Here is a 27,236-nt window from a genome sequence, read left to right on the forward strand (position 1 = left end):
CGGCTCCGGGTGGAGAATGAGGGAAGGGCCTGGTTTTTTGACACCCCGGTAGCGGCGGCGAAGTGGCTGGATGGCTGGCGGAGAACTGGAGACCGTAGCCCTCGCTGACCCGCCCGATCAGCTTTGTCGGTGGGGCCTACCATGATGTGGTGGGACCCTAGGCCTGGATTTCATTTCCTGAACCACGAAACTTTGCAGGTACCGGAGCTTGTGTTCGGCTGCTGCCTGGCCAGACTTTCAATAGATTCAGTTTGCACATTTCCCCTGAGGCGGAAAGCTGGGGGTTTAGGCTCTAGGTTGTTGCATGACATTTTTTAAAACGATCACGAAAAATTGTCGATTTATTTTTAAAATTCATTGGAGCTTTTGCACTATCTACCTTGCCGCATCTCGAACCCTGCTCCCCGCGCAGCTGACTAGGTGCTCACGCGGTAGGAGACAGGGGTGGACGCCATCTTGGGTGGACGCCAAGGTCAGCGCTCTAGCTGTTGGCTGCCTCTCACCCTCCTTTCTCTCCTATATAATGATCTCTACCCCTCGACCGCGCAGCGGGCGCGACAAAGGTAAGCCCGTCTGCGCCGGGACCCGGCCCAGGGCCATGACCCCTGGCTCACAGATTACAAAAGCCCAGATTTTTTACTCCAGAAATGATTTATTGCAGCTGCGCCCTATTCTAGGTAACAGTAGCTCATTGATGGAACCTGAAAACATACTGAATAATCTGGTAACCAGTTGTCATCATTGTATGTCGAATCTCCCCTACATCCATCCAGTCTTAAGAACCACGGTGGATGAGAACAACAAAGGGTTTAGCTTAGTAATAGCACTTATTAACGTCCGATCACTGGGCAAACACAGACAGGAGATAGCCAATATCATAATAGATAGAAATTTTGATATACAGTTTATGACAAACATGGATGGACAATGCGTCCGATCCTGATCTTGTGGTCGCGATCCCAGAAGGATACGAAGCTGGCCTGTGGCTTAGCTTCTCGCATTGGATTTACCTTGACTCGAATGGCGAATGCTTTTTCAGACCACATGCTGGTGCTAGCGCGCCTCCTGCCCTAGTTACCCATTTTTAAACGAACCCGCCGACGGACGCTCCTCGTGTTGGGCTCCTAGCGGTTTTAAAAATTAATTGTATTATATTTTATTTGTTTGCACTATAATTTCGTTTACACCGTAATTTGATTACTAAATTTATTGTGTACCAGTGTAGTGCTGCTAGAGGCGTGATCCCCGTTCCACCACCGATGATTTGGCTTGTTGTGGAGGGATAGACCGCCATAGTGGGACGGGCTACATCGGACTTCCGGGTTGAGAGGTTAGCAGTCTAGCTGCTCACCTACTTAAACTCTATGCCCCCACGGAAGCGCATCGGACGAGCGCAGCGGGCGCGCCAAGAGCGCGCCGAAGGCGCGCTTAAGGCAAGCCTGTCTGCGCCCGTCCGCGCCGGGACCGGGCGCAGGGCCACCCCCCCTGTGCGAAATACATCTTCACGCCAAGCCCCGCTAATTCGGTACACTGCCGACCAGTTAAGAGAGATAAACGTAAGTGTCTTCCCACACCATTGCTCTCCTATGTCCTGTGTGTCACTATCTACGCTCCCCAGCTCTCCTTGCCCCACATGCCTTTTTCTCTCCCTGATCTTTGCCCACCTATTCAGCCCTCCCGTTCGAAATTAAGGCCCCCTTATTCTGCTGCCCTTAATAATGCCCGATCCTTACCTAGGCACAACTTAGAAAACCGGGAGTTAATCACAAACTTAGACCTGGATATTCTGTTTATCACAGAAACTTGGGGTGATGCGGCTTCGGGACCGGACTTTTGCTCAGCCTCTCCTGAGGGCTTTCTTGTATCCAAACTAGACAGACCCTTAGGTAGGGGCGGGGGACTTGCCATAGTTCATAAAGCTAGGTTTCGCCTAAAAACTGAACCAATGCCCGCTCTGACCAGTGAGGTTCTTAAGTTCTCTATTATACTTAACAACAACCAAGTATTTAAGGGTAGTCTTCTTTATCGACCTCCAGGCCCACGCACTCACTTTCTCTCCAATCTTGGCGAGATATTACAACCGTGCACAAAATTGCCGGATTACACAGTCCTCGGAGATTTTAATTTCCATCTTGAATCTCCTGCGGACAAAGATACGATTCAACTCATTGCCGTCTGCAAGCACTAGGACTACACCAACTAGTCACAGTCCCGACCCATCAAGCTGGTCACAACTTGGATGGGCTGTTCAACAACTCAGCTATATCACTAACTAAGGTGCTACCTCTGACCATGATGCAGTCATTTTTAGTATTAAAGCACATAAATCTAATCCAGCACAATTTAAATCACAAACTGCGCAGAGTATTCGTGACTGGAAAAACTTCGATCTCTCCCTGTTTACTCAATTACTCACAACTCCCCCTTTTGAGACTTCTGCCAACCCTAATCAGGCGTCTATCAGGTACCACGATTGGCTCCTGGACGCAATTGATATGGCGGTACCCACCAAGTTAATTTTTCCAAACCGCTCTACTACATCTACTAGATGGTTCTCAGAGGAACTTAGACTGCAGAGGCAGCACTGCAGGAACCTTGAGAGACATTGGCGAAAACACTAAAATCTTCACGATAAACAAAGCTATAAAGCTGCCATAGCCATTTACAAGCGTGCCATAATCTCTCATAAAAGGGCTTATTACCTATCCCAAATATAGCTCGCACAAAATTCCTCTAGAAAACTGTTTCAAACAGTTAACATCTTATCCACCCCCATCTGTTTCAGCAATTGAGCCATCCCAAGACCTCTGTAACTCCTTAGCTGATTACTTCACTAGCAAAGTCACTAATATCTATGCTACCTTTTCTTCATTAGCCCATTCCAAAGGCTCTGACCCTCGACCTGCTTCAACACCGGTTGCTGGTCCAACTTTTTCTCTGTTTCATCCTGTCCTAGCCGAAACAATCAAATATACAGTAACCATCACCTCAGGCTCACCGCTTGACCCTTGCCCTCCATCTGTACTTAATCTACTCAGTGGGATTATCACGCCTCCCCTTACTGAGATTTTTAATTCTATGTTCCTTACGGGTGAGTACCCCCAGATATTTAAGAAAACTATAATTAAACCTTTGCTAAATAAACTTAATTGGACCCTCTAGAATTAGCCAGTTACAGACCCATAGCCTGCCTCCCTTTCCCAGCAAAAGTCTTTGAAGCACTCATGAACCATCATCTCTCAGAATTCATTGATCAACATCACTTGCTGGATGATACCCAATTTGGATTTAGAAAAGGCCATGGGACAGAAAAAGCAGTGATAAAGGCGGCTGATGAGATCAGAACAGTTTTAGATCACAATGGGGCGGCTGCACTCATATTGTTAGAGCTCTCCGCCGCCTTTGACACGGTCGATCACTCCATCTTGATCGACCGTGTCTCAGCACTGTGGGTTAACCATCTAGCCAGAGACCTTATAGCCTCCTTTCTGGCCAACCGCTCCCAATCTGTGAAACTTGGTACTTTCTACTCGCCCACATCCACATTACCCTGTGGAGTACCCCAGGGATCATCGCTAAGTCCAACACTATTTAACATCCATGTGTCGGACTTGGCGAGGGTCATAAAAGCTTATGGGCTGAGTTTGACCACCTATGCAGACGACACCCAATTGGTGTTGGCGGTCCATAAGAATGGTTTGGCAGTTGCATCAAGATTCCAGGAAGCTATGCTAGCCATAGGCTCCTGGATGTCGATGAACTGCCTAAAATTTAATTTGGATAAGACAGAGGTGATGACCTTTGGCAACCTGTTCCCGGAATGGCCTGACAATTGGTGGCCCACTGACTTCGGCCCCCCCCCCACCGGTACCGGTTGCCAAGGTCAGGAACCTTGGGGTCATATTCGACACCAAATTAACATTTATCCATCATGTTAATACTGTGACTTCATCCTCTTTTTTCACCCTCAGAAAAATCAAAAAATTACTTCCCTACCTACCTCCAGCTACAGGAATAACATTGAGAACAACTCTAATATTCTCAAAACTGGACTATTGCAATGCCCTCCTGCTAAATGCCCAACAGCAGATAGTGGACAAATTGCAATCGGTCCAAAATGCGGCAGCTAGGGTACTTCTTTCCATTCCCAAATATCAATCTGTTTCGGCGGCCATACGTCAACTGCACTGGCTCAGAGTCAGAAGCCGCATAAAATTCAAGGCCCTCTGTATTGCAAATAAGGCCATCCACAACTCAAGTCCTCAATTTTTAATAAATGCTTTCAGGATCTACACCCCCAGTAGGTCTCTTCGCTCGGCATCCAACTACCTTTCTTCCTCTTCCTCGCACCAGAACAGTTGCTTGGGGAGACAGACGCTTTTTGGTAGCTACGGCGAGGCTTTGGAATACTCTCCCTCTCACCATCAAGACCAGTCCAACCCTTTTAATTTTCCGAAAACAACTGAAAACGTGACTCTTTGATCAATAATTCATTTTACATTAATTCTGTCAATGTATAATCCTCTGCGCCGAGACACCTTCGGGTATTTGTGCACAATACAAATTTAATAAACATAAACATGAACATAAACAGACAGGATAGACTCAATAAAAAAAAAATAAAAAAAAGGTGGTGGACTGGCAATAATTTCTCGCAACCAATTTCCAGTTAGAAAATATCTAATTCACTCCTCCATTTGCGAGGCTGCCCCATCTCTATCCTACTAACCCCTTCGCAAAATTTCAAAGGAGTTCTCCTATACAGACCCCCAGGAGCACGGACTGAATTTCTGGCTACCTATAACACATTATTAGAATCAATGGTTATAGATGAGTCATTCATCGTACTGGGTGATTTTAACTTTCCTTTGGAAAAAAACGATAACAAGGAAACTCACCTTATTGACTGACATGGAAGCCCTCGGGCTTGTCCAGTTAGTTACATCACCCACGCACAAAGCCGGCCAAGTGCTGGATGGCATCTTCTCGAATTCTAATGAAATCCTTATCCAAGATATCCTTCCACTTCCTTGGTCCGACCATCACGCCATCATCTTTAAAATAGCATCCAAATGCCCTTCCATTAAGAAGGTGGTTGAAACTGGTCACAGTGTATTTAAGATTTGGAAGGATATAAACAACATACATCTATCTACACTCCTAAATAACACCTGCTCGGCTATTTCATTTGACCCTAATATAGCTACCGAACAATACACGGTCTCGATAAGTAACACCACGAACTAACTGGTACCGAAAAAAAACATCTCTAAAAATAGGTCCTCCCCTTCCGCGCCGTGGTTCACGGACTCTCTCCGATAACAGAGACAGAAGTGTAGAAACTGTGAAAGACAATGGCGCAGATCGTATGCTATGGAACAAAAGATGCATTACAAAGAGGAACTCAATAAGTATAAAAAATGATTAAGGAGGAAAAAAGAAAATTTTACACTACACAGATTGAAACAGCAAAAAACTACCATAGAGAATTGTACCAAGTGGTGAAGCAACTATCTGGAACACCACAAGAAGCTGCTCTTTCTCCAACACAAGTGCTTACCGATGCCCTGGCTTTATACTTTTTTGAAAAAGTCAATAATATCTACGTAGAGTTCTCTTCCAAAGTAATTACTCACACCAAGCTATCTAGTATTAATCCTCCTGACCACTGCTTATCACAATTTAAAGAAGTCAACGACAGCACATAGTGGACATTATAAAAGCGATAAAGTCGAGCTCTGCCCTCGACCCTTGTCCACCTAAAGTCTTTTCCCCGGTCATCAATTTAATTGCGCCGGTGATAACCCAGATCTGTAATGCCATGTTTGAAACAGGTTGATACCCAGCCGCGCTGAAAAACACGCTTCTCAAACCACTCTGAAAGAAACCTTACCTTGATGCGGACGAGTTGAAAAATTGTAGACCTATAGCCAGCCTGCCCTTTCTGGCTAAGGCTGCTGAGAAAGCGATGAACACGCAACTTTCGGAATTCATTGAGGAGCATCATCTGTTGGACGATATGCAATTCGGGTTCCGTAAGTTTCATGGAACTGAAACTGCTCCTATTAAAGCCACAGAGGACATTAGAATAAGACGAGGGAGGCACTGCAGTGCTCATATTGTTGGATCTGTCAGCAGCCTTTGACACAGTCGATCATGCTATCTTGATCGACCGTGTCTCGGCGATGGGCATCCAACACAGAGCCAAAGATCTGCTGGCTTCTTTCCTGTCGGAGAGAACGCAGGCAGTTAGCCTGGGGCCATTTCGATCGGCTGAGCTAACCCTTCCTTGTGGAGTTCCTCAAGGCTCATCCCTAAGTCCGACTTTTTAACATCTATGTGTTGGACTTAGCTAGAGTTATAAAATCTCACGGGATGGGCCTTACCTCCTATGCCGACGACACTCAGTTGGTGTTGGCCATAAACAGGGATGGAGACAGGGTGGCTGAGTGTTTCCAAGAAGGCATGCTGGCCATCAAGGATTGGATGGCCAGTAATTGCCTCAAACTCAACTCCGAGAAGACGGAGGTGGTTATCTTTGGGAAACTATCCCCAGTCTGGTCCAGTTCATGGTGGCCTCCATCAATGGGTCGGCACCCCAACAGGTCTCAAAGGTTAGGAATTTGGGAATAATTTTTGATGACTATCTAAACTCAGTCTCCCATGCCAACCAAGTTGTGTCCACAGCCTTTTTCAACCTCAGAATGATAAAAAAAAAACTGATTCCATTCCTACCAGAGAGTGCAGGGAAGACACTGGTCAGCACTCTGGTGATGTCGTCATTAGATTACTGTAATGGACTGTTTGCAAATGCACAATGCAGGGTCATTAAAAAAATGTAGACGGTCCAAAATGCAGCTGCTCGTCTGCTCTCAGGGACACCTAAATTTCAGGCAGTCTCACATGTCATTCGAAATTACCACTGGCTGGCGATTAATAATCGCATACAATTCAAGACCCTATGTCTGACTTATAAAGCTGTGCACAATCAAGGCCCACAGTTTTTATCTAAACAGTTGGTCGCATACTGTCCCACGAGACAGCTCAGATCTATAACGGCTAATCAGCTAGTGGTACCCCGTACTAGGACAATGTCCTGGGGAGACAGACGTTTCGTGGTGACAGCAGCCAAGCTATGGAATTCTCTACCACTACAGATCCGCTCTGCCCCATCACTGCTTCAATTCCGCAAAATGATAAAAACCTGGTTGTTTAATCAGTAAACCTAGCCGCTTACATCCCGCACTGAATCTGTAGCGCCGAGGCGCTTTAGGGCATTTGTTTGCTCTTTATAAATTTCAAAAATAAATAAATAAGTAAATAAATAAACTGTTGAGGACATAGAGCCTAGACCATGGTATTTAGGTGAGGGACTCTACACGATTAATTGCATTGAAGGGAGGGGAAGGTGGGATATCTATCTTAACCCCGTAGTTTTTAGTTCACGTTGGGGCGACAGGCACTCTGCATGGTTGTGTTTATGGGACAGTTACTGTGCAGGGTGCAGGGGAGCTGGGAGGGCAGTGGTTGGGACAACGTTCTGCAGGATAGGTTAGTTTTAGTTGAATCAGCACACAAAGATGCAGTAGCATGGGAGGAACCGCTGGCACACTTGATCAGTCATGGGGGAGCACAGAGGTAGCAACATTGAATTATTGAGCTGGAACGTTAACGGATTGGGGGACAAAGTTAAACGTTGTGTTGTTTTGCAGTAAATCAAACATCATGCTCCGGATGTAGTCCTCCTCCAGGAAACACACTTGATTGAAAATACCTTTAAGGCATTGAATAGGTGGGGTACAAACTGGTTGCACACACAGGTTTCACCACTGGTTCGTGTGGAGTGGGGATCATGCTGCAGAGCTCCTTTCCCTTTATGATACATTCTACGTGGTCGGATGACCTGGGGAGGTATATCGGCGTGACGAGGAAGTGAGAGGGACAAGTGCTAAATCTCATGTCCGTCTATGTGCCACCAGGTCTGCAAGGCCACACATTCCGGGATCTTGGGAGAGTGCTCCTGTCTCTTCCCGAAGGAATATTGATGATAGGTGGGGACTTTAACACAGTGGTCTCCAGCATGCAAGACCAACATCCCCCCTGAGACATGAGCACGTCGAACAGATGGAGGTCTGACTTCCTGGAGGCTGTGTGGCTCGCAGATACATGAAGGACATACCACCCGGACACTATTCAACACACGTTTTATTCTGGGGCACACAACAGCATTTCCTGCATGGTTACCTAATTGTCCCTGCCTCCCAAATCACACATATTCAAGAGGTTAGACACCTGGCGAGAGTGATCTCGGTTCATTCCCCACTCTGGGCTCACTTAGCAATCGGACAGGGTGGGGCGGCGCAAGTGGCCCCCATTAACCCATGGCATTTTTGCGGCCCGAAAACACGTAAGGCCTTGTTCCAGGCTATAAACCACTACTTTCAGGAAAACTAGGGTACAGTGGACTTCCCCCGCCCCCTACCCCCCCCCGACACTGTGGGAGGCATTCAAAGTCAGCATACGGGCGAAGGCACTATCCCTGATAGCTGGCGCCCGAAAGGAGAAAATTAAAAACTTAGTAGAGATTGAAGAGGCAGTTTCCAAATTGGAAAGGGGACTGGGTGAGGGTGTCACGTAAGAAAAAACACTTTGCAATTCAAAAGAGACGAATACAAGGCCATAGCAACAGATAGGGCTAAATCCATGAGGAGAGAAACGGCGGGTAGAGTGTACGATTTGGGGGTCAAGGCAGGGAAACTCCTAGCGTGGTTGGACAGGAGGAATTTGGCGTCCCGACTAGTGCCAGAATTGATAGATGACGACGGGCAATCCATAACAGACCCCCAGGCTATAGTTGATAAATTTGCCGCCTACTTTAGTGACATCCATCGCACACACTCTTCCTATACTGAAGCAGATTCACAATCCCTGCTTAGAGATTTTGCTCTTCCAGTCCTGTGAGACCTAGATAGAGACTTTTTGGAAAGCGGCTTCACAAATGACGAAATCGAGTTGGCAGTTAGAAGTCTCTGGGCGGGCAAGGTGCTTGGTCCTAACGGCCTGCCCATCGAGCTCTATAAACAGGCCCCGGACAAACTGGCCCCCTACCTACGAACCATGTACACAAGCAGTAAAAGACAGGGACGGCTTCCTCAAGACCAAAGGATAGTCACACAAGCCACCATTCATAAAGCAAGTAAGCCCAAGACAAATTGCGCCTCCTACCGGCCTATCTCCTTGCTTAATGCAGAAATAACTAGTTACTTACCTGTACACTATCGTTCTCCAGTATTATCTTTCATAGATTCACATGCTTGTATCTTCCCCGTCGTCATGGTGGGAGTTTTCCAGTAGAAGAAAAAACTGCCTGGAAACCATAGAGTAGTGAAACAATAGGTAACTTCTCCTCCTCATTATGTGGCCCAAACTACAGCCAATTAGCTGCCAGCACCAGCCTACACCATTCCCAGCAGAGCCACCATACCTCAGATTTCCAACAGCCCAAGAGTGAGCTATGCAGGAAACCAGAGATAATAGGTGGTCTACCTAGCAAAAATGGGGAGGTGGGCGGGCGCATGTGAATCTATGAAAGATAATACTGGAGAACCATAGTGTACAGGTAAGTAAATCGTTCTTTCTCCAGTATTCAATCTTTCATAGATTCACATGCTTGTATCAGAGTAGATAGCAGTCCTTGTTGTCAGAGCGTTTCTAGGCTAGACCCCCTTTTTCCTCGGGGCTGTGAGCCATAAACTCCTTTTAGAAAAAGAACTCATTAAGAATCAAAAAGTACGAACAACTAACCTTTGTCATTACAGTCATTTGTGCAGAACACAACATTATATAGAAAAAAACAGCAGAAAATTCATAAACATGTACCTTATTTAAAAAGATGTCACAGAACTACTTGTCCCACTGCTGCATCTGCTTTCCATTCTGTGTCCAGACAGTAATGTTTGGTGAATGTATGAACATTCGACCAGGTTGCAGCTCTGCATATGTCTGGAAGGGGTACTCCTGCGAGCAATGCAGAAGACGTTGCCATCTTCCGTGTATCATGAGCACGGACTCTCATGTCGAGAGGTCTTCCTGCTTTCTCTTGACAGAAGACGATGGCGGATGCAATCCATCTAGAGATCTGAGGGATCTTGAAAGGGCCAGACCTTTTCTGGGCCCTGATTAGGCAACAAACAATTGGTTTGATTTGCGAAAGGATTTTGTCTTTTCAATGTAGAAATTTAGACATCTGCCAATGTCCAAAGTATGAAGAGCTTTTTCAGCCGCTGTAGAAGGATTTTTGAAATATGTAGGCAGGATCACCGGTTCATTTAGCTGAAAAGAAGAGGGTATTTTAGGCACAAATTTTGGATTAGTTCTTAGCATCACCTTTTCTGGCCTGAATTGTATGAAGGGATCCTGTATTGAAAATGCTTTGATTTCGCTAACTCTCCTGGCTGATGTGAGTGCCAGGAGTAATGCTACTTTCCATGACAGGAATTGCAGTTCAGATTTGTGGATGGGCTCAAACGGAGCTTTCATGAGTTGTGACAAGACTGTGCTAAGCTGCCATGGAGGCGGAGGACGCTTAACTGGAGGAAACTTTCTGAATAACCCTTTTAAAAATTCCTTGATTAATCTATGGGACCACAGAGATGGGCGTCCTGGAGATCTTCAGTATCTGGATATTGCTGCTAGATGGACTTTAATAGATGAATGCGCAAGTCCTGATCTGGCTAAATGCAGCAAATAAGGAAGAATTTGCTCAGGTGAAGACGAGAAGGGATGCACTGTACGAGCAAGGCACCAATTACAGAATCGTTTCCATTTTGCAGTATATGTCTTGTTGGTAGACAGCGCTGCAGAACTTTTCAATATTTCACGACATTCTGGAGAGATATCTAATGACTGGAATTCGTGCTCAAAAGGTTCCAAGCCGACAATTTTAGAGAGGTCAATTGTGGATGAAGTACTTGGCCTCTGTTCATGGAAATCAATCCCTGGTTATTGGGAACTGTATCCTTGGTTCCACCGACAGTTGGAGAAGTTCCGTATACCAAAACTGCCTCGGCCAGGCAGGGGCTATTAGAATTATTTGGCAAGGTTCCGATCTCATCTTTCTCAATATTCTCGGAATTAGGGGAAAGGGAGGGAAGGCATAAGCAAACATCCCTGTCCATCGGACATGAAGAGCATTCCCTAGCGAACCCTGCTGAGGGAACCTGCTGGCATAATGCCTGCACTTTTTGTTGCTCTGAGTTGCAAACAGGTCCAAACTTGGCTTGCCCCACAAGTTGAAAATCCGTTCAGTTGGACTTGACATAGTACCCACTCGTGGCAAATGTCGGATGACCTGCTTAACAGATCCGCTTTTGTGTTTTCTATCCCTGGAACATGTTCCACTTGCAGAGTTATGTTGTGACGCAGAAGCCAAGTCCAGATTTTTTGTGCTTGTGTCGATAGGGGCTCTGATCTTGTGCCACCCTGCTTGCCAAGGTAAAACATTGTTGTAGTGCTGTCTGTCCTCACCAAGACCGATTAACCTTGGATTCTGGGAAGAAAGGCCTGAAGGCCCAGGGAAACAGCTTTCAATTCCAAGAGATTGATGTAAAGTTTTGCTTCTTGGGGAGACCAAAGGCCTTGAATCTCTAGGTCTTGCAGATGTGCTCCCCAACCTCTTAATGAAGCGTATGATGTCATGACGTAACTTTGCGATTGTGGTTCGAATAAAAGGCCCTTTGTCAGGTTGCTCCTGATACCCCACCATGACATTGCTCGTTTGATCTGACAGGTTATGACCAGCTTGTCGTCGAAGGAACCCAGGACTTGAACCCATTGTTTGTCCAGGGCTTCTTGCAGTGGTCTCATCTGCAGTCGGCAGTTGGGAATCAATGGGATACAGGAGGACATCATTCCCAGTAATGACTTGAATATCCTGATGGAAGTGAACTTTTTTGATGCCAGAGATGCAGTCAGATTCAGGATTTTTGTTACTCGTTCCTCTGATGGATACACTTTTACTTCCTAAGTTTTTAAGATTGCTCCTCGGAATTGTACAAGGACTTACAAGAGTGACCCAATACCAATTGGTAAATGCACCCAAGGTCAATTTAGAGAGAGAACAGCTAGGCTGTGGGTCTGATTAGCAGGCCCACAGCCAGGGAAAGTCTTAAACCAGTGAAGCAAAAAGCAAAAATCTGGGGTGGACCATAGGATTGCAGACCCTACTCTCCTACACTTACCATTATGATGACGAAGAGGAAGTGGATACATCTGTTCGGGAAGAGGCTCTGTCAGTGCCCGTCTCTTTGATATCAGACTTAAGACACATGATTGACAGCTATTACCGTCGTTTTCCGGAAGCATAGGTGAACCCAAGGCCAACCAGGGGCTGCAGCATGTATTATGCCATCCCTGGCTGGCCATCCAAATCTGACACAACTGGCTGATCAATCAGCTGGGGCAAGGTGGTGTATTCACCCTTTGCTTTAGATATAGTATACCTATATCTAATACTAAAATGGACACATATCCGCCTATAAGTCACTCCTATGCTTGGAATTGTGTGAGATGGTGCTCTAGCATGAGCTGAGCCTGTCTGCAGCTTTCGGAACCAAATCCTTTAGCGGTTTCCATGATAACGCTATACCATATGCTCTTAAGTGCATTATAATCCTCGCGGTTATTGCTAACTTTGGCATAGCATTATCAAAACATGTCGAGTAAGGTGTCATACGAATTGGAATACTACCCCCTCGTCAATTCTGGCGACGGAGGTAGCATTCCACCCTTCTAGAGGGACACGACATGTACCTAACTGTGAACCCCGGTTAAAGTTAAACTCGAGCCTCAGCATCACAAAATGGATGCTGCCACCAGACACAAGTCTGACCTCCTGCTGCTGGGAGTCCTTCCAGCGAGGAAGGCCTGGACAAAGGGTTTCCTGCCTTGGGAGGTGCTAACACCACCCCAGACAGGATTTTGTGCATTAGGTAGGACAGGCTTGAAAGGAATGAGACCTGCCTGGGCACACAAGGTACCCTGTGCATACACCGGCTCAAACCAGTTGCTGGAGCACTCCAGCCCCAGCCCTGGCGCGAAACCGGACAAAGGATAGGGGGTGTAACCACCCCCCTTCCTGGTCCCACCCATAGGAGGGACCTAGTGATAGTACAGCCCTCTTTAGCAGAATACAGGTAGGAGCTGGTCCCATTCCAAATTAGATTAATCCCGACTTGAAACTTTACAAGAAGAAACTCTGGACTTCGACGTTCTGCTCCACAGAAGACTGAAGAAATCTCCCTTGTGGGCAAGGAGTGTCCACCCTGCACAAGCAGGCACCATCAAGCTTCCAGCGGCTTCACTTTGTTGTCTTCCCTCGAGGATCCAGACTTCAGAGCCCGACGAGAGCCGGATTCCCAGACCTCTCCGACCTCTACCTACATCTGCAGCACAGCTGAGATCCGTGGGTGCGACGAGACACGTGGGACCGGCCATCTTGAAGAAACTGCACTTCGCTTCCAGCACGACTTCTGAGGTATCCTCGGCGAAGTGCTTTGGGGATTGAGAAGCCCCAGCCCCGAGCAGCTCCTGCACAGAAGATCAGCCCTCCAGCTTCCACGAGATCTGCGTGGGGCCCTTTTGCTTGATTGCTGTTCAACGCGTTGTCTGGTCACTTGCCGGCTGGCTACTGGCCTCCTAGACGACGATCTTTGAAATCCACACCGCTGGTCTGGTTGCTCCAGACTGGCCCTTGCTTCCCTGCAAAGGAGAAGCACCCCGGAACCTCCTGGCCCGCACCAGATGCCGATTCCACTCACCGCGTGGGTTGCCTTTGCCAAGGCCTGTTCACGCCGAATCCGGATCCAACACCGCCGAAAGCGAGAGCCTGAGTGGGACAGCTCGTGCCTCCATCCTGGTCATCGAAGGCACCTCCTGGTCCACGTGGCTGCAGAGTCAACTGTCCACTCTTCACCTGATCGCGACGACAGCATCTGGTTCCTTCCTGGTTCCACTCCAGTCACTGGCTAGTGACTTTGAACATTGTCCCCTTTGCTTTCAGATCTTCAGCTTTCCTGATCCACCCTTGGATCACACCGGACATCTTCCTCCTGGTCGCCTGCAGCATCTTTTCTTTCAGGCTCCATAGACTTCAACGCAGAAACCCGACACGACTTTGCACCCGCAGCCCGTGGGTGAGGTAACAAGAGCATTTCGGTGCTCAAGGGTAGATTGACTCTCCTAGGGTACAGATTCACAGTCGTTTTAGTCCTAACTAGTCAGGATTGTCCGTACTCACCTTTTTCTTGAACTGTACTGTCCATAGACGATACGCATCTCGCGTGTGAGTTCACACTCTGCACACGCGTTCCGTGGGCCTCCTACTACTTATCTAAAGTTAGGATAGTGTAGTCCCAGCGATCCTACAGCCTCCGGACAGCTCCATTCCTTCTATCGACTTCCTTATACCACTTGTTTAGTATATGGTTTGTTGCGCCCCTAGGGCAACATTGTAACTCGTGCAACTTATCGTATTTTTCTTAAGAGTCTGGTCATGTGCTTAGCCCTCTGATCTCATAAAGAGTTCAGAGGTGTATGTTAGTTAATAAATATATTGTTTATTTTCATAACTACCTGTGTGGTGTCCTTTCATTTGGTATTCAAGGGGTTATATGTGGTAAAACAGCTGGCTTCACATGCCAAAAGAGTTTAGCCTAAGACTGCTTTGTCCATGCTACCATTAGGATAGCTGGTCTATAAAGTTGACTTACAAACAATCACCATAAGGGTTGTTTGGACTGATACAAGGTGATCACTAGAACTAGTGAGCATCATATATCAGGCCAACTTCTCACAGTAAGCCTGATGAAATGACTCATATCTCTTTTGGCCTTTGACCGGGCGATCTTTAAAAGAGAAATGCTCTTGGACCGCTTGAAAGCCTTTCTCATCCGAGTCCTGACTTTTAATATGAAGCTGCGAAGGACTATAGGCAACGCCATAGGGTCCTTCCTCCTCAGATTCCTGGCAATCCAGTATGGTAGAGGGAAGTAGAGGTGAAATCTTCGGCGTGGAAAACTCTCCTTTTTTGCTCGCCGACGAGCCCGTCGACGGAGCAATCCTTTTTATGGAGATGTAGGTTGAAGTCATCATCGTTTGAGATGCAGGCATCGTCGACTATTTTCTCGTCGTCAACGAGGCAGTCGACCAAACCATCAGCTGTATCGTCCACAGGATGGTCGCTGACGAAGATCTTGCGGTCGACGAGGGTCTGGTACTCACCGTCGACGGAGTCATCATCGATGTCGACGAAGCTGTCATCGTCGAGATTGTCGTCGTCGACGAGATGGTCGTCGTCTAGGTAGTCGACGGCCTCGTCGCCGATCTGACTGGAATTTCAGCAGATTTCGTCGACTGAAGCGAAGACGGAGCCTTCTTTTCTGAGGAAGGCTTGAGAGGAGTTGGAGGGAGAGAAGAAGAAGGTTCACCTTCCTTGGTTTTTCCGGCTTTTTGTTTCTTCACATCTCCTTTTTCCTCAGAGGACCCTCTTTTCTGTTTCTTAGAGGTGTGTCTCTTGGCTTCCCCCTCAGACTCAGAGTCTATAGATTTTCTCTTTTGAAGCCATAATAAGAGGCACGCTTCTCTATCCTTAAGGGTTTTGGCAGAGAAGGTCCGGCAATACTTGCAGTCCTTAGGGATATGCTTAGGGTACAAGCAGTAGAAGCATTCCTTGTGTGGGTCCTCAGAAAATAATCTGGCCTTGCCACAGGACCTGCAAGCTCTGAAAAGTCTCTTCTTGGAGCCTTCAGACATTTTGAATGAAATAATCCTGACAAAAAAGAACAGTACCTGACTTCCAACTGTGAAGGTCAAAAGTTCAGTGGAGAGAGAAAAAATTTAGCTGAGCTCAGGGAGACTCCTCACACGAAGGCGGTTGGAAATCTGAGGTATGGTGGCTCTGCTAGGAATGGTGTAGGCTGGTGCTGGCAGCTGATTGGCTGTAGTTTGGGCCACATAATGGAGGAGGAGAGGTTACCTATTGTTTCACTACTCTATGGTTTCCAGGCAGTTTTTTCTTCTACTTCTATGGTTATTATTTACCGGTAGACTCCCACCATGACGACTGGGAAGATACAAGCATTGAATCAAGGAAAGATTGAATACTGGAGAACCCAAGATTCTTGCTGAGCTTCTTGCCAACCGCTTAGTCAAAGTGATCAGTGGTTTTGTACACCCTGACCAATCGGGCCTTATGCCTCAACGTAAAACCGCATTGAATCTCCAGAGGGTGCACGGGGTAATGGGGAGATTGGCGACAATACAAGAATCGGCGGTCGTCGTCTCCCTAGATGCCTCAATGGCTTTTGACACTATTGAATGGCCATATCTTTTTACAATACTAGTAAAATCGGGTTTGGACCGGAGTTCATTGGTTGGATTGAGCTTTTGTACTCAGAGCCTCTGGCACAGATCGTGGTGAACAACAAGAAATCAGAAGTGTTCAATATATGTACTCTCCCCTGTAACCTGGATGGTGATGATGCGCCCTCCTCGGGATTTCCATGAATTATCATCTGTGTATACCTTGATTTCACTGTGCTCCCCGTTATTGACCTATGTGGAATTGTACCTCTATGTCGAGTGTGTTTAATAAAAGGATTTATAAAAAAAAATTATTAAAAAATTAATCTGAAGTGTTTGAGCTGGGTTGAGGAACCCGCCAGGGTTGTCCACGGTCCCCCCTCCTGTTCGCTCTCGCATTGAAGCCGCTTGCGGCGTGGATCCGGAGGCACCCAGTCATACGCGGCCTGCGCTGGGCGGAATAATGGGAGGACCGAATTTCACTATATGGGGATGACATCCTTCTATTTCTTGCCTCCCCTCGAAAATCGATAGCGGCGTTTGACATATTTGCCAGTTTTGGTAGGTTCTCGGGGTATTCCATAAACTGGAGTAAGTCCCTTCTGAATACACTCCCTGGTGACCCACCGATAGAGCCCAAGGGCTGCCCTATATAAATCATCACGACAGGCCAGTACCTGGGGGTCTTCGTGACATCGAACTTACACCTCCACTACACCCATAACCTACGACCACCCCTAAAAAAACTGAAACAAGATATTCTGGCCTGGAAGGTGGTTCCACTCTCCCTGTTAGGTAAAGCAGCGTTATTTAAACCGATGCCCCTACTCCGCTTCCGCTGCGCATTGCACAATTACCCCGATCCAATACCTTCTAGTTATTTTAGGAAAATAGAGGGGTTACAGAGAGATCCGTTATGGGTGGGAAAGCCCCGAATCGCGTTGGGCAAACTTACCCTTACCTTTTAGGATGGAGGTATCGGTCTCCCAGACCTTAAAAAAATACTACTGGGCTTCTCACCTGGCGGCCATTAACCACGGCACCTACCGCCATATAGACGATCCTGGCAATGCCATGAATCGCTGGCTCCTCCCAGGAGAAACCTACAATAGAGCCTTTTACTCTAAGCCGCGATGTTTTCCGCTTACCGGAAACACTAAACACTCCGTACAGGTTTGGCACACTAACAAAAAGTCTGGTATGGGAACGAAAACTGACGCTGCCGACACCACTTTGGGACTCGGAGGCACTTGGGATCTTCGGAAAACGAAGTTTCGACAAGTGGGACCTAATCGGGATCTCAAATGTTGGCGACCTCTGGGCAAAGGGAGACGGAATTCCATTTACCTCCTTGTAACAACAACACAAGATCAAGCAGAATTTATTCGGTATCTCCAGGTTCGACATGCCCTGCAGTCTTGCTTTCCCAAGGGTTCAACACCCCCACAACACACGCCGCCTGAGGATAGACTACTCAATGGTTATCTACCAGAGAAAACGATCTCACTCATGTACAAGAAACTGATAAATAACACTGGGACTCCTCTTCATCAGTGCGGTAGAGGGATGGCATTGAACTGGATGATGAGGAATGGCAGGAGGCCCTCTCTACTTCGCGGGAGGTAGCGATTTCGGCCAGACTGAGGCTTTTTCAGCTGAAAATATTACATAGGATATAGGTCACTGGGCCGTGACTAGTTCGCATGGGGAGGGTGCAGGGAGGGGAGTGCAGGCGACAATGTGGAGGAGAAGGCACATTTATGCACATCATATGGGAATGGGAATTCATCCAGACATTTGGCAAAGAGTGCATGCTGTCATTAGTGAGGTGCTGGAACTTAATATCGGGCTTGAGACGAAGAGGTGCCTTCTGAATGTATGGGAGCCCACAGATCTAAGTAGGATGGGTAGGGCTTGGGTCACCTTGGGTCTCATGGTGGCGAAGCGGAACATAGCTCAACTGTGGGGGACCATGGCACCGCCAACGGTAACGGACTAGAAAAAGCACATGACTTGGGCATGTTCCGTGAAAAGACGGTATACCTCGCCTGGGGCTCCCGAGGAAATGGTCATTGATATGGGGGGCCTGGAATACTTACCGGGTAGGGATTTGTAGCCGACCTCGAGATTCTTCTATTATAGACCAGACGTCGCCTTAATTGTAATAATCCAGCTATTACTACACCTCTGCTCAACCAGTATCATGTTTAACACTGTAAACAACTGTCATTTCCTCACATGTATATAATGTCAATTTGAATCATGCTATATTGCTTATACGTTATGATTAAAACCTTTTTTTTTTTTAAACCAATTGAATCGTCTATGTCAGTTTTTAAATCCATCCCCATAGTACCTACATACTTAATATTCGCGTCTTGGGCTATTATCATGGCAATTAATAGATGGTATGACCACTGTACACCCCGATTCCCTAGTAACAATCTCTAAGGTACTGAGAAGTCAATAAGCCAATTTCTGAGAAGCCTTGTTCATCATCAGGGCCACCTGAATTATGTAGCAACAGAGGGCCAAATCATGCTGCACAATGCAGCACATTCCATGATAGCATTAGTTCATGGGCATAGGTTGCAAAATGTTAGTGCTGGTTTAACAGCCAAAAATAGTAATCAGCAACAGAAAGGGGACTAGTCAACCTTTGTAAGGGGCCTTCCACTGCGCAACAAATGTCTATCTTTGTTTTAAGTAGCTTTTAAACAGTTTGAGCTAAAAACTATTTTCGTTGTTAAAATCTGCAGATTATGCACCAACGGATGGATAATGTGGCAAATACGCCAAATCCAAAATTATGTGAAAACGCTGCATCAACACAATCGCAAAATTCCAGTGGCCTTGTTCACTATTTAAAAATGGCTGGAAAAGGAATTAAAAGCAGGCAAAAATAAACATGAATATATTCAAGCAAGCTTAACATCAAGTTGCAAATAAAGAAATACCCCAACATTAGTAATTGTTTATTTAGATTTGAAGCATTTACATAAAGAAATTAACATGTATAATAGAAAAGAGGGCCTAAAATATAAATATGAAAATTATAACAACTTTTACTTATTAAAACCAAGATCACGGAGAGATTGCCAACACTACTAATCCCCTTTAGAAGAAAACGCACCTTTTAAAACTGACCATTCAGCATTTACTCAAAGCGTAGGTATTTACATGTATTATTAGACACTGCAAAACATATCCTAATATTTTTGTTGACAGACTATTACTAGACACTGCAGAACATATCCTAATATTTTTGTTGACAACAGACTATTAGCAAAAGAACTCATCACTTTAGAATATTTAGATACAACTGACAGCCGAATCCTAAACAAGAATGCTATTTTCACTGCAAGATAGGTCTTAAAGAGGCAGGTGTACTCAGAGTTCCTTCTCTCCCCCACCGTTGAAAGAATGGTTGAAGAACTTGTGGATGTAGTTCCCATTCGTGAATCTGTTGTGACTGCCGAATTAACAGATCCGCTATCGGATTGTGATATATGTTTTGAGGAATGGCCCATCTCCAAATGTTCTGTGCGAGCTGGGACAGTTGCAGAGAGTGTGTGTCCCCCCCCCTGTTTTTGTATATAGTACATTGCTGTCATATTGTCCGTCCGGATTAAGACAGCTTTGTTCTGTACTTGAAGTTGAAAAGTTTTGAGTGCGAAGAATATCGCTAGCAACTCTAGATGGTTGATATGTAACAGCTTTTGTTGGTTGTTCCATCGACCTTGAGTAGTGTGGTGTAAGAGATGGGCTCCCCATCCTGTGAGGGAAGCGTCTGTTGTGAGCACTATTTGTGGAACAGGCTCGAAGAACGGCCGTCTTATTGTCAAGTTTTTGGTGTTCCACCATTGCAGAGAGAGATGCGTACGGCTGTCTACCAACACCAGGTCTGTGAGCTGACCTTGAGCCTGATTCCACTGTTGTGGCAGACATTCTTGTAATGGACGCATTTGCAGTCTTGCATGTGGCACTATGAAGATGCAAGATGCCATCATGCCTATCAATCTCATGAACACTCTTGCTTGGAGAGACTGTTGGTATTAAAAAGTTGCGACTAAGGCTTGAAAGCTCTGTATACTGGCTGGGCTGGGATACACTAGAGCTGTAGATGTGTTTATGGTAGCTCCTAGATACTGATGCACGTGCGAAGGCTCTAGGTGCGACTTTGTGTAGTTGATCGTAAACCCTAAGTCGTGCAACAGTTGAATTGTCTGCTGAGTGTGTTGTACACATTGGTGGAATGATTTGGCTTTTATGAGCCAATCGTCCAGGTAAGGGAAGACGCGTATCTGTTGTCTTCTGAGATGTGCTGCTGCAACTGCTAAGCACTTTGTGAACACCCGTGGAGCTGTTGTGACACAAAATGAAAGGACTTTGAACTGATAGTACTGTCCTTGTATTACAAACCGTAGGTACTTCCTGTGAGCAGGATGTATTGGGATGTGAAAATAGGCGTCCTTCTGGTCTAGCGTTGAAAGGAAATCGCCTTGTTGCAATAGTGGGAGCACTTGTTGCAGAGTGATCATATGAAAATGATCTTATTTTATGTAATTGTTGAGGGGCCTGAGGTCGAGAATTGGTCTCAGTGTCCCGTCCTTTTTGGGAATTAGAAAATACAGCGAGTAAACCCCGTCCCCTGTTCCTCTAATGGGACTAGTTGAATAGCATCTTTTTGTAGAAGTGCTAGAACTTCCTGTTGAAGCAGAGTCAGGTGGTCTGTAGACATAGGACGCTGCCTGGGTGGTATGTTGGGGGGGGGGGGGGGGGAGGGGGAGTTGCTGTAAGTTTAGGCAGTAGCCATGTTGGATAATCTGTCTCACCCACCTGTCCGTTGTGATGGAGTTCCAGACAGGCAGGAACTGTGTTAATCTGGTCCCCACAGGAGTGGAATGCTGTTGGGGGAGCAGAGGGAAGCCACTGTTTAGTTGTGGAGAAGGAGTGATTGTTGTCGTTACCACGACCTCTTCCCTTATTATTGCCTCTGTATTCTCCTCTAAAAGAGCCTTTGTTAGAGGATGTTTGTGTTTGCGTCTTGAAAGATGTTGTGTCTGCTCCAGATTGCTTGGAGCCTTCTCTATAAAAGGAGCGACGAAAAGAACCTCTAGTCTGTGTGGACTGTAGGGCTCCCATTGACTTTGCCGTGTCCGTGTCTTTTTTCATTTTCTCCAGTGTAGTGTCTACTTCTGGACCAAATAACTGGTTTTGGTTAAAAGGCTGGTTCAAAATTGTGGTTTGCACCTCTTGTTTGAACCCGGAAATGCGCAGCCATGCAGGGCTTCTGAGTATTACGCTAGTATTGACAGCCCTAGCAGCTGTGTCTGCAACATCTAGTGCACATTTTATTGAGGCATTTGAAATTAATTTGCCTTCTTGAATGAGCTCAGTTGCTGATCTTTATATTGACCCGGAATGTGCTGTAGTAGTGTCTCTACTTGGTCGTAATGAGCTCTGTCATAACGTGAGAAAAGGGCTTGTGTATTCGCAATGCGCCATATATTTGTAGCTTGTGCAGCTATCCTTTAACCGGACGCATCAATAACTTTAGATTCCTTGTCAGGTGGGGGCGTTTCACCAGAAGTCTGTGAATTCGCTCTTTTTCTTGCATTGGACACCACCAAAGAGTCTAGGAGGATGTCCCTTAATATAGGTTGGATCAGAGGGTGCAGGCCTATATTTATTTTCTATTCTTGGATTCAGTACCCTAGCGCGTACATGATCTTTGAATATTTCTGGAGCGCGCTTGATGACTTCTTTGATCATGGGAAGAATTTGAGTAGATCTGTGTGATGGCTCAAAAGTATCTAACAGAAAATACTCCTCAATGTCATCAGAATGCATTGTAACATTGTGGTAGATAGCAGCTCTTTGTAAAAGGTGATTAAAGCGAATGCTGTCCTCTGGAGGAGAAGACTTTAATGGGTATAGCTGTGGATCAGGGACATCAGGCACATTATGTGGTGGAAAAGTATAGATTTCCTCATCTAAAGGATATGTATTTGGGTCTGCATGTGGATCCTACCCACCACCCGAGTCATACTCCTCATCAGTTTGTGGTGATAGTGAGTATGCAGGAGAGGGTACAGGAGAGATTGGAGGTGAAATGTAAGGAGGGATAGGAGAGGTAGGAGAACCAAACGGGCCAGATGGGGCAGGCGATCCTTCTCTTGGAATGCCGGCAAGGCCTGGAACTCCCTGCCTGATACCCTTCGCGGCGAACCTAACCTGCTGAAGTTCCAGAAAAACTTGAAAACGCTCCTCTTCATCTAACTTGGCTCTCTGGCCCTCTCTTGAATCAGACAATACAGCGCTACGAGGCCTCCGGGTTGTTTGCGCTCAACAAAACCCTAATAATAATAATAATAATACAGGAGAGGGAGGGTGCGTAGGGGAAGTTGCACAGTCCTTCTTGGCAGGAACCACAGGTGAAGGTGGTGTTTCTGCTGGCCTCATTTTTATGAGTATAGCACCTAGATGTCCAGTCTGTGGGTTTATGTAGATCCTCTTTTGTTTAGGATCTGGTCTGAACAATTCTTCCTCTTCTTCCTCTACAACCTTCTTCGGCGTCGATTTTTTCGGTTCCGACAGAGGTTGTTTTTGTTGTTTTGCCTTAGGGGGTGTTAAAGCGTCCTGTGGCAAAGTTCTTGGTGCTGAAGGTGTTGCTTTCGGCTTGGCAGGCGTGTCCTAGGGCTTAGGTACCTCGGAATCAGGCTTTGCGGGTGTCACCGGAGCGAGAGTCTTCGGAGTGGAAGGTGGCCTCGCCGGCTTTGAGGCGTCAGCCGCTGACTTTCCATCTTTAGCTTTGGAAGTCGACGGCTTCGGAGCCGGAGCTTCTTTCTGTACCATTTTAGTCTGCGTTGCCGAAGGGTCTTTCGCTTTCGGCGTCAAAGAATCTTTCGATTTCGGTGCCGAAGAGTCTTTTGGCTTCGGTGCTGAAGGATCTTTGGACTTCGGTGCCGATGGAGGTGGTGGAATCGGCACGTGTGGTTTGCTCGGTGCCGAAGCACCTGAAGGCGTAGTTGTCTTCCTCGGAGCCAAGCTCGAAGTCTGGTCTTTAGGAGGGAACACTTGGTCCCGACTGGGCCCCTTGGGTGGAGTGCTGACCTTCGCCTTTGGCTTGGGCAGTGTATGTGGTGTAGGGGCAGAGGTACTCACGGGTTGACGTGATGGAATTGAGTCGTCCGAGACCTCTGCCTCTGAAATGATCTGGAGATTTGGCGAATCTTCTTCTGGAATGAGCGGGACCTCGTCATCGAAGATATTCTCCGGTGCTGGGGCTGATCACCTAATCTCATGTCGATGGGCCCTCCGATCCCGGATGGTCTTCTTTGATCGGAAGGACGCACAAGCTGTGCAGGTCCACTCGTTGTGATCCAGCGATTGACAGAGGTTGCAAACCTCGTGATGATCGCTATGTGGGAATTTTGCCTGGCATTTCGGGCATTTCTTGAACTGAGTTCGTTCCATGTGGTGTACGCCGCATGGCGTAGATAGGCCCAGCGGCCCGGGTCGATGAACCGGAATAGAGGTGATGGCGTCGAAAGTTGTATAGTCGACATCGATATGGTTTGTAGTAAGTTTTTGCGCGTCGAAGTTGCTGGAAATATTTTTCTAGCCAGAGCGGAGAAACTTTCATCCGAACCCAGTGAAGGAAAAAAACAATCTAAGGATACGGCCGATGCCCATGCGCAGTGTTGTCCAAGGGAGGAGTCACCTATATCATGACTACAAAGACTTCTCCAAGAAGACAACAACCTGCAATCATCCGAGCCTAACACCATGTGGCGATCTAATGCATAGTGTACGATCTGCAGCTCATATGCCTCGAACCTAATGTTACGAGTTTTTGTTCCACAATTGTTCCAAGTGTTCAACTGATGTTTTCTATTGAGAAAAAATAACTACACTGCAAACCTTAAAAGTTTTACTTTCCTTGTATTGTGAGTTCCCCATCATGGTATCAAGGTATACACCCAAAAGTAATGACTGTGTGATTGAAACTGCTGTTTGAACCAATACCAACCTGTAACAATTGCAAATTCAACCACAACTGCATTTCCTTGTAAAGTCTTGCATTGGAGAGTATATTTCACTTACCTGTACCAAGTCCGATTCTAAAAATAAAACATAAGTATACCTTTTTTATACTTACCTAATTGGTCTGGATTCAGTCTTTGTGTCATCAGTCTTGATTGAGTGAATACAATAAATGCGTAATACACCCTCCGAATAAGCCTAACTGCTGGCCCTTACTACCACAAAGAGTTGTTAGTACTTACCTAATTTAGCCTCAGCTATACCTCTGGGGACTCCCTGGACTCGGTGCACATTATACCTTATTTTGGTATAATATATACAGAGGCAGTATAGTATTAACCAGTGATAGTATTAACATTGTGATCAAAATAAAAAGAGAAATTTACCAGTTATAAATCGCAGAGCTAAGTAGAACTTGCGTCCCCACCATGCACTGCTTATGACCTCATATTAAATCACCCATGACTTGTTCTATGGCATAATTTATGACATCACTGTTGACATCATGGGTGACCTCTTGCCTAAGGTAACTATAACTCACACCCTCACTATGCACTGCAAATTACACAACATATTACATTACTTATGACCTCTTCTATGACATTGTTATGTTATGTTAAAAAATTTGTACCGCGCACGTACACCGAGACGGTTTCTTGGCGACATTGTTGATCAAATCACTGCAACATTTGCAATTAAAACATTGATGAGAAAACAGTGCATGGCAGGGATGCGAGTTATACTTACCTTCGGGCACGAGTTATAGGGGCATATGTAGGTAATTTCCATTTTGCGAGTCCCAAATAGCGATTTTTAAGGAATCGCTATTTGAGAATAGCAAAATGGAACGTAGGTAAAAATTCGCAATTTTTTTGCGAATCTCTAACATTCCTTATTTGGGATTAGCAAATTGCGAATCGCAATTAAGTAATGAGTGTCCCATTCATTCCTATGGGCCAAAAGGCCCATAGGAATGAATGGGGATACATTCTCAGATTGCGATTTTCTGTGTGAAAATCGCAATTTGAGAATCGCAATTCCAAGGGTGCCAGGGTGTCCAGAGGACACCTGTTGCACCCCTGGAATGTGCCTGTAAGTACACGTGGCACACATATATGCCCTAAGCGCATGTCTGTGCGCCACATGGCACTTTGAATTTTTAAAAATAATGCATCTTTGAAGGAAATCGCAAAATACCATCTACTTGAAGTAGGTGGTATTTTGCGATTCCTTATGCAAAAATCGCAATTTTAAAAGCACCCCTACATAGCATTTAAGGAATCGCAAAATTGCGATTCCTTAAATGCTACAAGCAAAATAAGGAATCGTTATTTTGCTAAGTGGCACCTACATATCAAAACGCCGTTTGCGATTCGCAAACGCCGAAATTAGCTGAATTTCGGCATTTGCGAATCGCAAACTGCTACCTACATATGCCCCATAGTTACTTGAGAAAACTAGAACTGGTGAATTTCTGTGGGTTTCTAAGAGTCTTAAACTTTATGTTGCTACTAAACATTTCACCTAATTATGTTGCGCTAACCTTTATATTTTAATGTGTAATATATATATATATATATATATATATATATATATATATATATATATATATATATATATATATATATATATATATCCGCCACTGGGCAGATCTAGCTATGACCATGTTTCCATGGGAAAAGCATTATTTGGTTTGCTTATAACTTTGGCATAGTTGGACAAATCTTCACAAAACTTTCTCATCCCCTTTCACTTCTTCCTGGAAGGTTACGGGTGATCTGCCAAGCGTGGCTGAACAAATATGCATGTGTGTGTTTGTGGGGAGGGGTTATGGGGGAGAGGGGGGGGAATTGTGAGTGTCTCAAAATGCAATTCTCTCATTTTTCCATAGGAATATTAGACACAGCTACAGCCAAAACTGTTGAGCACAATTACACCACATTTTGCAGAATGCAAGATCTTCGTCCACAAATTGTCCTCTTTGAGATTTGGTGTAATCCGGTTCAGTCGCTTTTGAGAAACTGAGGTTAAGAAAAACCTGCAAATTACATGCCACATAGAATCCGCAGAGCAGACAGATCTCAAGATAAGATCTGATTTGCTGCCATCAAATCCACAAATATGGGGCAAAAGCCTCTTTAGGATTTGGGAGACACATCCTCTCCTGTAAAAAAGCACACAAAGAAGAGAACCAAAAAAAAAGGCAGCCCAAGGTGATTGACACTATTTCACTGGGTAGAAGCTTAAGCTCCTCTCCCCACGCCTTTCTGGGACTCTGGAGGCCCATCTCCTGGGGCAGATAGTTCAATTATTGAAGAGGAGGGCTTGTGTTTCCCTTCCGAAACATAGGACTCCATCCCCCAGAACAGATTTTAATTTTAGGGGAGGGGCCATGCAGCTCCCACTTTGGCCCGTACATGGGTCTCACGGTTCACATCCCTCGGGCCCCGATGACTGCGGCAGTGTCCTGGGGTACCCATACCTTTGCCACACTCTCCCGAGCAGGAAACACAACTTTGCTCCTATCCGGGGCGGATCAGAGAAAATTGTTGCTCTCGCCCCAGCAGGAGCAAAGTTAAAGAGCCAGCTTTAACCAGAACCACAATATGGGCTGGCAGGGGAGCCAATTGGGACGGCTCCAAATGATTACGGTGAGGAACTGGGCACCCACAAAAAAAAGACACTTCTCCAGCCGGCACTCAGTATGGGTGCTAGCTGGGCACCCGGCCATGGCTCCAAGGGACCTTGAGCCGCCTCCCACTGTCCCCAGGTAATGCAATAGGTCTCGCATTTTTGAGTTGGAGTCTCCTCACCTCAGCTCCCCTTCC

The 27,236-nt window shown here is 46.0% G+C and overlaps 1 protein-coding gene across 2 annotated transcripts in view; it reads right to left on the reverse strand.

The window, feature by feature from the left end:
* Positions 1–27,236, reverse strand: part of DCUN1D4 (defective in cullin neddylation 1 domain containing 4) — a 365,350-nt gene that overhangs the window by 147,023 nt on the left and 191,091 nt on the right. The window lies entirely within an intron of this gene.

This window comes from Lissotriton vulgaris, chromosome 3_1, assembly GCF_964263255.1.
Source record: "Lissotriton vulgaris chromosome 3_1, aLisVul1.2, whole genome shotgun sequence".
Classification (NCBI taxonomy): Eukaryota; Metazoa; Chordata; class Amphibia; order Caudata; family Salamandridae; genus Lissotriton; species Lissotriton vulgaris.